Genomic DNA, 11,130 nt, shown 5'->3' with positions numbered 1-11,130 from the left:
ACCCTGCCCCCTCACCTCTCCGGGGCCCCCACCACGCGCACCCCTCCTGTTGTCGCCTGCGGCTTCCTCTTGTTGTTCGTTGTTTGGCTGGGTTTTGGGGGGTGAGTAGAGGGGGTTACTGTAGTGTGTGTGCAGGCGGAGGAGGAAATCAGGTGAGAGGCCTCGAAGCACCCCCACCCCAACCCAGCCTGCGTGGGGTGTATGCTTCCCCACTAGGGGCATGTGGGCCAATTTTTTTTTTTTTTTTCTCTGTCAATGTTCGGTCGAGACGATGTTTCCTAGAGGGCCTCCTTCACTTACAGCCTGGTCTGTCCATCTCCCTTCATGCCACCCTCGTCCCTCTTAGCCCCCTATCCAGGAGCCTTGCCCCCCAAGTGAGGAGCACGTGGCGGAAGGAGGAGCAGGCCCTCTCTTGAAGACCCCCACGCTGTGACCCAGCCCATTTGTTTAAATATTTATCCTCACGTCACCAGCTGTACTTTTCAGCCCACTGGAACAAGACGCCTAAGCAAGGTCCAGTTTCCTCAAAAAGCTGGGGGCAAAGCGGGAGAGATGAGGATTTTATTGACAGGGGACTTGGGAGAGAAGGGGTCAAGGAACCTTCCCAAGTGGAGACTGAAACTCAAAATATCTCTACAAAAAGACTAGGGTGACTGGAGGCTCAGGACCGCCGGCTTAGGAGAAACTGGAGCTCCATCAACTTTATTTCTCTCCCCCTGCCTCTCCTCCCCTCAGCTCTGAGGAAGCTAACAGGTCTTTTGTTTTGTATTGTGTAGCCTTTGGGAAATTTGCATTGAGTATGTCAACAGAAAATTACTACTGTTTACTCAAAGTTAAAGGGATTGCAGAAAGAGGAAACATAGTTTTTACTTTTCCTCCTCTTTGTACGCGTGTGTGTATTTGGCAAGAAGTGTAGTTAGGTTCATGGCATGAACTGCAAAACGTCAGGTTGTAACAATAAGGACTGTAGAGCTGCCTAGGTGTATTTTTAGAAGCCGCACTTTCTTGAATTCCTTTCACACAAGGCTTGCTCTCTCATTAAGTCCCCATAAATAATTTTATTGAGAGAGGAGGGAACTGTGGAAGCAGGAGGGAGATTGCTAAGATTTCCATCCTGCCAGCGCACAGCACTGTTTGCAGGGAAGTTCCTGGAAAGTGATTGTGGGCTGAGAATTCAGTTTTTCCTAAAAGCTCTGTTAGGTCCTGTTGTGTCAGATGGCTATGAATAAAGCACGCTGGGAAAATCCTGATATCCGTGCAGTCTTATTTTATCTTTTACACAGTGGTTGATCCGACTTTCAAGCCCTGGTAACAAACACATCAACTGTGCTGTATTTTTGTGTGGTTTTTCTAAATAAAGGAGAATACAGCATGTATTCATGATGCTTTTCCCCCGTATCCATGGTTATTGAATTCCCTGGAATTTATTCATCTTTTTTCAGTTGATCATCAGTTTATGCTGAGACCATAATTCCAAACATATAGGAATTTTTTTAAATTATGAATTACGGTTCTTTTAGTGAACCAACCCTCCTTTTTAAAGACACAAGTGCCCACCACAACTCCTAGTTGTGTAAAGCAAAGCAAAAAGATATAAATGATTATAATGAGGAAAACATAGTAAAATGTTTTCCTTCTAGGATCACTTTCTGCCCCCACATGTCCCAGGAGACGTTAAATCCTCCTGCCTTAATTTACCAAAATGCTGAATTTCCTAACCAGTAACAATATCTGTATCTGAGAAAGACATCAGGTTTGGAATGGAAAAAAATACATTCTCAGTATTTAATTACTGCATAACAGTAATTTATGGTAGCAGGCAGTTGATTTTCCAATTCTGAAAGCCTGATATGAAGCTGAACAGAAATTTGAAAATTTTAAAAAAGGTTTGTTTTGTTTTCTTTCTTGCACTCTTATATACTCATCTGCTTCCCCAAGTTATCAGCCAAGCCCCTATAACTGAAAGTATGATATGCTCCCCTGAGTTGAACCAAGAGACCATTTTGCTCCCCATTTTTTGAATTTGCTTTTTCCTCCAAGTAGTCTTGTATAGAGAGCTCATGGGCTCTATTAGAATACAGAATTATGTAATTCTGGGTGCAGTGCATTAAATAACATAGTTTGATAAGCTCTTAAACGTTACACCTCCACATAGTAGGAATTTATTAAATATTAAGATGTTAATAAAATATTGTAGTTGGCCACAGATTTCATAGCACAAGGCTAAGACCCTTTTTCAGAAGAAAGGGGTATTTAATCTGAAAGTTATTTGGTTAGTTACTATGGTCTGAATGTTAGTGTTCCCCCAATATTAGGGTTCATGTGTTAGAACCTAATATCAAAAGTAATAGTATTGAGAAGTAGGGCCTTTGGGAAGTGATTAAGTCATGAAGTCTCCAACCCTCATGAGTGGGAGGAGTGCCTTTATAAGACAGGCTGAATCTAGCTACCTTGCCCCTTCCATTGTGTGAGGACACAGCAATAAAAGTGCCATCTGTGAAGCAAGGAGTGAGCCTTCACCAGACGCCGAATATGTTGGTGCCGTAATCTTGGACTCCCCAGCTTCCAGAACTGTGAGCAATAAATTTCTGTTGCTTATAAATTACCCAGTCCAAGATACTTTGTTATAGCACCTCGAATGAGCTAATGCAATAATATAGTTGTGCTACTAGATTTTTTTAGCAAGTCCAAATCTAACTTAAATGATTGAAAGACAAATCTGGAACATATCAAATGGCCAATAACAGTAGCTGGTATCAAAAGCTACACTGGTTATTTCCTTAAAAGAATAGACAATAAAATATTGCCTACTAAACATTAGAAGAAACATCAAGGGAAAGGATAAAACAGCATTGGCCTTGAAAGAACTTATTTGCTGGAAAAATGACATCAAAATGTGGAAAGACAAAGGATCAGTTAGTGGTTTGAATTGAAGAAATACTTGAGGAAAATATATATGTGTGTATACACACACACACACACACACATACACGTATGTATTCTTCTATTCTTTTAAGACCAGAGGAATTAGAGATCCTAAAGCTCTAGGTTGGAAGGTATTTTTAAAGTTAATTTGTTCCATCAAATCTTTAGAGGCCATTCAATGCAGACATTTTGGGTGTGAAGGGGAACTTACTACTTACCACCATTAAAGCAAGGATTTTTACCTATACATTACTTACCACAGAGTAGAGTTCACTATATATTGTGCAAGTGAATGGATAATTTCAAAAGTATTTCATTCTATCTTTATATACTTTATTATGTTTTTACCTTATATTGTGCAGAATTAGTCTTCGTCCTGCCAGTGGCAGCCAAACAGAACAAATCTGTTTATCAGCCAAGATAGACGTTGTACTGGAGTAACAATTCCAATTTTTTAGTGGCCTATAACAGCAAATGTTGTTTTCTTGGTTATGCTTTGAATCCATTGCAGTTTAGCTGGTCTGTTCCATGTCTGTCACTCCAGATCCCTGGCTAATGGAATAGTCGCCATCTTGAATATTTCATGTTGTTATGGCAAAAATAAAGATCACTCTGGAGGGTTTCATGCTGACATTTAAATGCTATGGCCCAGAAATGACACACATCATATGGCCTCACAAAGAATTAACCAGGATTAGTTGTGTGGCTCCAAGGAATCATTACAAGGAGGTCAGATAGTGCAGCCTATCTTGTACCCAAGAGTAGACAGCTGTGGTGCACAATTGTGTGGACTACAATTCTGGTAGTAATCCTTGTCCATATGATAACCTGCCAGCTAAACAGTCTCTTCCTGCCACTTTATGGCCCAAGTCTTCCTTTTTTTAGGGCAAACATTGCCAGAGTAGCCACCAGCTTAGAGGGAAACATTGTTATTGGGGGAACCCACCCCCAGTATTTCAACATTGGTTCTTTCTATTTTTCCTAAGTGTCGGCCAGTCTTGAGAAATAAAGAGAAAGAGTACAAAGAGGAATTTTACAGCTGGGCTACCAGGGGTGACATCACATATCAATAGGTCTGTGATGCCCACCTGAGTCGCAAAACTTGCAAGTTTTTATTAGGCATTTCAAAAGGGGAGGGAGTATATGAACAGGGAGTAGGTCACAAAGATCACATGCTTCAAAGGGCAAAAGGCAGAGCAAAGATCACATGCTTCTGAGGAAACAGGACCAAAGCAAAATCAGAAACTCCTGATAAGGGTCTATGTTCAGTGGTGCACGTATTGTCTTGATAAACATCTTAATAGAAAACAGGGTTCGAGAGCAGAGAACCTGTCTGACCTCATTTACCAGGGCTGGGGTTTCCCAATCCTAGTAAGCCTGAGGGTACTGCAGGAGACCAGGGTGTATCTCAGTCCTTACCTCAACTGCATGGGACAGATACTCCCAGAGTGGCCATTTATAGACCTCCCCCAAGGAATGCAATTCTTTTCCTAGGGTCTTAATATTATATTCCTTGCTAGGAAAAGAATTTAGTGATATCTCTCCTACTTGCATGTCCGTTTATAGGCTCTCTGCAAGAAGAAAAATATGGCTGTTTTTGCCTGACCCCGTAGGCAGTCAGACCTTATGGTTGTCTTCCCTTGTTCCCTGAAAATCGCTGTTATTCTGTTCTTTTTCAAGGTGCACTGATTTCATGTTGTTCAAACCCACGTTTTATAATCAATTTGTACAGTTTAACACAACAGTGGTCCTGAGGTGATGGACATTCTCAGCTTACACAGATAACAGGATTAAGAGATTAAAGACAGGCATAAGAATTTTAAAAGTATTAATTTTGGGAACTGATAAATGTCCATGAAATCTTCACAGTTTATGTTCAGAGATTGCAGTAAAGACAGGTGTAAGAAATTATAAAAATATTAATTTTGGGAACTTATATGTGTCCATATTAAAATGAAAGCTTCACAATTTATATTCCTCTGTCACGGCTCCAGCTGGTCCCTCCGCTCAGGGTCCCTGACTTCCCGCAACACATTGTGTGACTTCTTTTACTCTCTACTGTCTCTTTGAATGCACCACTACAACCTCTTGTACCCTTAGAACCCCTAACAAAGTGTGGTTTGTTTTTATGTCACTCTTTTATATTTACTAATATTATATACATTCTGTTTTCTCAGGACTTATTTTCCTGGCAAGGGTATAATAAATAGGCATTTTAAACAACTGTTATCTGAAAATGTCGTGATCATTATCAAAATTTGAAATTTGGTCTTGAGTAGCTACTTCCCTTGCTGTGAACGTCAAATGTCTTATATGATCTTGTAACACAAATTTTAAAAATCCTTCATTCATTCCTTTATCCTACTTTTGTTCATTCAGTAAATATTCATTTTTTACGTAGTAGAAGCCAGGAACTCTTTTATGGACTGGGGATGTGGAGATGATTAAGAGTTCTCCTCTTCAGGAAACACATTTTCCGATTGGGCAGACAGAATAAGAAGTCATTATAATGCTAATAGAATCACAAAGTGTTATGTGAACACTTAGAAAGAAGCAAATAGCTAGCTGGCAGGATTTAGAAAAGTGAAGGAATTGACACTTAAACTAAGTCTTGAGGATAAGTGAGATTTCTCCAGGCAGAAAGAGGAGGTAGAGAGAGGATATTTCAAGCAGGGAGACTAAGACACTGAACATGACAAAGACACTGAACATGACAAAGCTTATTGTTTATGGAACTGTAAGGAGTTCAGTGAGGCTGGCACATGGGGTCTTTGTAAAGGCTAAAAATTCTGAAGGGCCTTGCAGACATTCTCTAGAGTTTGGACATTATCCCATACATCAGGAATTGCAAACTCTTATGTCTACCTTGGGCCATGCATGGATGTACCTGACTAAAGCAGACCAAGTTAAGACCATAAGCAGTGGTGCGGCTATTGCAATGTGAAGAATATATCCTCTGTCCAAATGGGATAGTAAATGGCATTGATGCCAAATGTCAGATCTTCCGTTCTCCAAAGAAAAGCAGGAAATTTAGATTTATATGAAAAATTGAATATTAAATGTTGTCAACTTATCCATATTTTAAAGTACGCTGTTATTCCTTAAGCTAGTTTTCACCTGCAGACAAATTTTGTATAGCTTTTGCATGTGTATTTCTACTGAAGGTCAAAGTGTTTATACCCATTGGAGAACAGTAGCCACTCTTTACCTGCAAGTTATATGTTCCAAGATCCCCAGTGGATACCTGAAACTGGATAGTACTGAACCCTATGTATACTGTTTTGTCCTATACATACATACCTGTGATGAAGTTTAATTTATAAATTAGGCATAGTAAGATTTTACTAACAATAGCTAATAATAAAATTGAATAGTTATGATACACTGTAATAAAAGAGATTATGGTCTCTCTCTCTCAAAGTTAACTTATTACACTGTATTCACCTATTTTCAGACTGCAGTTGACCTCAGGTAACTGAAACTCCAGAAGATAAACCTCAAATAAAGGAAGACTATTGTCTGTTTTATCTCAACCTATCCCATAGCCATGTGCCTAAGGACTGTCTTGAGGATATTTAATTTTTGTTATTTTTTAATTGAGTCCACTAATTGCTTACTCTTCCTAGCTGCTCTCTTGCTTTGATGCCAGACTTGCCTTCCACTCAGTAGTCAGAAATATACAGCACTACCCCACACTTTCCTATAACCATTAAAGTGTTAGAAATACTAGGTATCCTTTCATAACACATGCTGACCATTTTCTTGTAGATTTGGTCCCATGGATACATCCATATTCTTAAAAGTCATTCAATTCACTGGGCCATCAGGTCTTTAAGTTCTTGACAACTTGGCTCTACAGATTGCAAATTTTATTTAATCTTCTTGACTAAAAGAAAGTCAGCATTCTTGAGTTTTCTTGTCTAACTTATAACCAATAAAAATCATCCATTTTATGTGTTCTGTGAGTTTTGAATATGAAGGGGCAGCATGAGCAAATTATACTTTATGTGAACTTTGGAGTAAATAAATACATCTAGGCAAAGCTACTTTAGGTGTCCAACTGTCTGGATTCTAATCCTGGTTCGATTAGTTGCTACCTATGTGACCTAGAGCAAATCTCCTAATTTCTTTATGCCTCAGTTTCCTCATCCATGTTACAGGGATGCTAACAGTTAGTAGATGGGGTTAGTAGATGCACAGTGCTTCAGAATAGAAAAATGAATTTACTAGGATGTAAGTGGGATATAAGTACTTACTCCTGGATGACATGATGTTGTGCTGGGGGTACACAAGCCAAAGGAGAATTATGGCTTCTATTTTTGGAATATTTATTTTTTACTTGAGGATTTTAGAAATTATTTTCTTATGGAAACAGTCACACATATAATGGAATTAACTGTAGCATTTTGCATGAATTTTAAAGAAAAACAAGAGTCTTGAAAGATCTTTCAGCCACTTGGGACTTTGGGGGGAAGAATGGGAACTGCATTTTCTTCCTTCTGCTGCGCTCCCTCCTTTATCAGGTTGGTGGAAATGCTTACGCTTACCAGACCATATACACTAGTTACATTTACCTCAAAACTGTGAAAGTACCTCCTGTTTTTATGTGCTATGAATGCTGCCCAAGTGTAGAATCTTTGCCATTTAAATGTTCAGATTTTAAACCAGAAATGTGTTGGGGTAAAGAAGAAAATTATTAGAGCATGACCTTAGGGAAATCAAGTCATAAAAAAGAAAATAGCTGAACTGAATTCTATTTCCCATTCTGTTACTAACCAGCTGGCTTATTAATGTCCATAAAGAGAGAGATTTTTGTCCTTTTCACTGATAATCCTCCACACTTTGAATAAATAGATAATGTTGAATGATCTTGGGAAAGACACTTTGTTAAAGTCTCAGTTTCCACAGCCACAAAACAAAGATATGATCTTAAACTTAAACTTAGTGTGTATGGAATTAAATAGAGTGTTTGTTTAAAATGCAGGTTCTTTGAGTCCATGCCCAGAAATTCAGATATGGTAGAACCAGATGCTATTCAGCAATCCACATGGATTTGGGGCTTGGGTTGTAAGGAGCAAAAATCCAATTTAAAAAGGAGGGTTTTATTTTTTATTTTGCTTCATTTTTTGTCCCCCTCTCTTCCCCTCCCTGCACATAAATTGGAAAATACAATGCAAGGACTACTTAAGGCATATTTAGATCTAGCTGTTCAAATAATGTCATCAGCCATCTTTTGGTTACACTTTCTTCTCTTTTAACTTTATTCTTAGTCTGGTTTTTCCTTTAAGGAGTTCATTTTTAAGAACTTCATTCTTAATCTTCCTTTTCTCCTAGCTTCCATTCTTCTAACATGAAACCCCAGCACAAAGAGTATTCCTTTCCCTTAATTTTCCAGCTAAAGAACTACGCCCAACTTGACTGTATTAGTTTATGTCAGGTGCCCAAACCTGGCACTCATCACCATGGTCAGCACCTGTGATTCACTCCTCAGCAACCTTGAGTCAAATGCCCACATTGGATTTGGGAGTACAGTCACTCTACTCAAACCACGTGGGCTTGGACGTGAAGGTGGGATGGTTCTCAAAGACAAATTGGAATTAATTTTTTTAGAAATAAGGAAAATGGATGTTTTTTAGCCAAAACTATAGATCTCCTACCACTACTGAGCATTTTTAAGATGTATTTAGAGATGAATGATCCAAAAATGTTACAAAAATATAACCAGTATTCTAAGACATTGAGACATTCAGCCCTCAAGGTGATAAAGCAGGGTCTGAGAAGGACCTAAGATGGTCACAGTCCCAGTGCCAGTTGCCTCACCTATTTACCTCAGTGTTTGGGGCAAATATTAAATATTTTCCATGTGTGTTATTGTATTAGTGCATTTTCACGCTGCTATGAAGAACTACCTGAGACTGGGTGATTTATAAAGAACAGAGGTTTAATTGACTCACAGTTCCACATGTCTGGAGAGGCGTCAGGAAACTTAAAATCATGGCAGAAGTTGAAGGGAAAGCAAGACATGTCTTACATGGCAGCACTAGAGAGAGAGAGAGAGAGCGCGAGCAAGAGAGCGAGCAAACAAGGAACTGTCACACACTTTTAAACCATCAGATATCATCAGATCTTGAGACAGCACTAGGGGGGTGGTGCTAAACCATTAAAATCACCCCCATGATCCAGTCACCTCCCACCATGTCCCACCTTCAACTCGTGGGGATTACAATTTGACATGAGATTTGGGTGTGGACACAGAGCAAAACCATATCAGCTATGAAGGTAATGTATGTGCAAGTGATCTGTGACTTATGCTATGGGAATCAGTGGATTTTGAGAATCAGTCAAAATCATTATTGTATGTTTGAGGTGACACTTTGAAGTCATCTCAGACATACAATAATATTACTACTCTAGGATCTTCATGAGATAATCTGGAAGTTGGTTGATGCAATTGAAAAGACAAAACCCTAGTACAAAACAAAATGGGACAAAGAAACAAGCAGGACCAGCAATTGAATCTTCCCTTGATCTGGTTATCAGTTTGTGTTTATTTAATAATCTTGGACAAATGTATTCACCTAACGAATACAGCCCTAGCCTGGATCCCAGCACGCCTCGTTCCCATTAATGTTTGAAACATAAATGGATACACACTATACAGATAATGAAAAGGGGTAAGCAGGCAACAGTATGGAACAAAAAAATGAGTTGACTTAGTTATCAGGTAGGTCTTAAGTGTATTACATGTGAGTTCATGGAAGCAAATTCTAGTGAATGAATAACCCCCATTTTTATTGAGTGAAGAAGCTGCTATCATTTCCTTAAGCTCATTAATACAATTAATAAAAATAAAATGTCTACCTCTTCATTTTAGTATTAAGTCATTAGTTTAGTTTCAGATGGCTTTTCCATACCCTCGCCCCACTGTTACCTTCACCAAAGTAATCCAATGTGCAGCAAGAAGTGTTTTCAACAAATAATGCTAGAATAAATAGATACCCACTTGGGAAACCACAACAACATTTATCCATATCATACCATATGCAAAATTCATTTGCAATCGATTATAGATCCAAGTATGAAGCTTTTATAGGGAAACATAAGGTAAGTTGTAGATAGACAAAAATTTCTTAGATGAGCCATAGAAAACAATAACCATAAAATAAAAAAGTAGGTACATTACATGTTAAAATGTAAAACTCAGCACAGTGGCATGTGCCTATAGTCCCAGCTACTCAGGAGGCTGAGGCAGGAGGACCCCTTTAGCTCAGGAGTTCAAGTCAAGCCTGGGCATCATAGCAAGACCACGTTTCTATGATTAATTAAATTTAAAAGTTATATTTATCTAAAGAAAAGCAGAGTGAGAAGTGATGTCTGGAAATTCCTATTTAAACAAACATTACTACTCTTGTGCATTTAGTTCAAGTTTTTTGTTTGTTTTGTTTTATTGTTTTTGAGACGGCCCCACTCTTATCACCCAGGCTGCAGTGCAGTGATAGAAGCTGATTCTGTGAGCTTAAGCAAAGCACATTGGGAATTTTCATGCAATCCAAAATCAGGGATGCAATGGAACCTTAAGAATAGAAGAACTGGCCGGGCACAGTGGCTCATGCCTGTAATCTCAGCACTTTGGGAGGCTGAGGTGGGCGGATCATGAGGTCAGGAGATCGAGACCATCCCAGCCAACATGGTGAAACCCCGTCTCTACTAAAAATACAAAACTCAGCTGGGCATGGTGGCACACACCTGTAGTCCCAGCTACTTGGGAGGCTGCGGCAGGAGAATCACTTGAACCTGGGAGGCGGAGGTTGCAGTGAGCCGAGATTGCGCCACTGCACTCCAGCCTGGGTGAGAGAGAGAGACTCCGTCTCAAAAAAAAAAAAGGAATAAAAGAACTATTGAAGTGCTGTAGGGAACCAAGTCAGTTCTTTCTCTCCATATCTCATCTTTGTCTTCTTCCCCATAGTAGTCCAGCTCCCCGCCTCCTCAGTTCACACAGTGAATCATGGTTTCCAATTGTTCTTGAGCCATCTTCAGTCAATCCACCCTGAGAAAGGACCATCTTCCTGTCTTTCACAATTCTCAGGGAAGAGTCTGATTGGCCTGCTTGGGTCCAGTGACCACCCTTATTCCAATAAACTGTGACCAGAGGCAGGATGATGTTTAAAGAAACATAGCATGTTCTTTCATCTCTTGTAATGTGGA

This window comes from Mandrillus leucophaeus, unplaced genomic scaffold (assembly GCF_000951045.1).
Source record: "Mandrillus leucophaeus isolate KB7577 unplaced genomic scaffold, Mleu.le_1.0 Scaffold186, whole genome shotgun sequence".
Taxonomy (NCBI): domain Eukaryota; kingdom Metazoa; phylum Chordata; class Mammalia; order Primates; family Cercopithecidae; genus Mandrillus; species Mandrillus leucophaeus.
The sequence above is the reverse complement of the archived record's forward strand: the minus strand, read 5'-3'. Positions refer to the sequence as shown.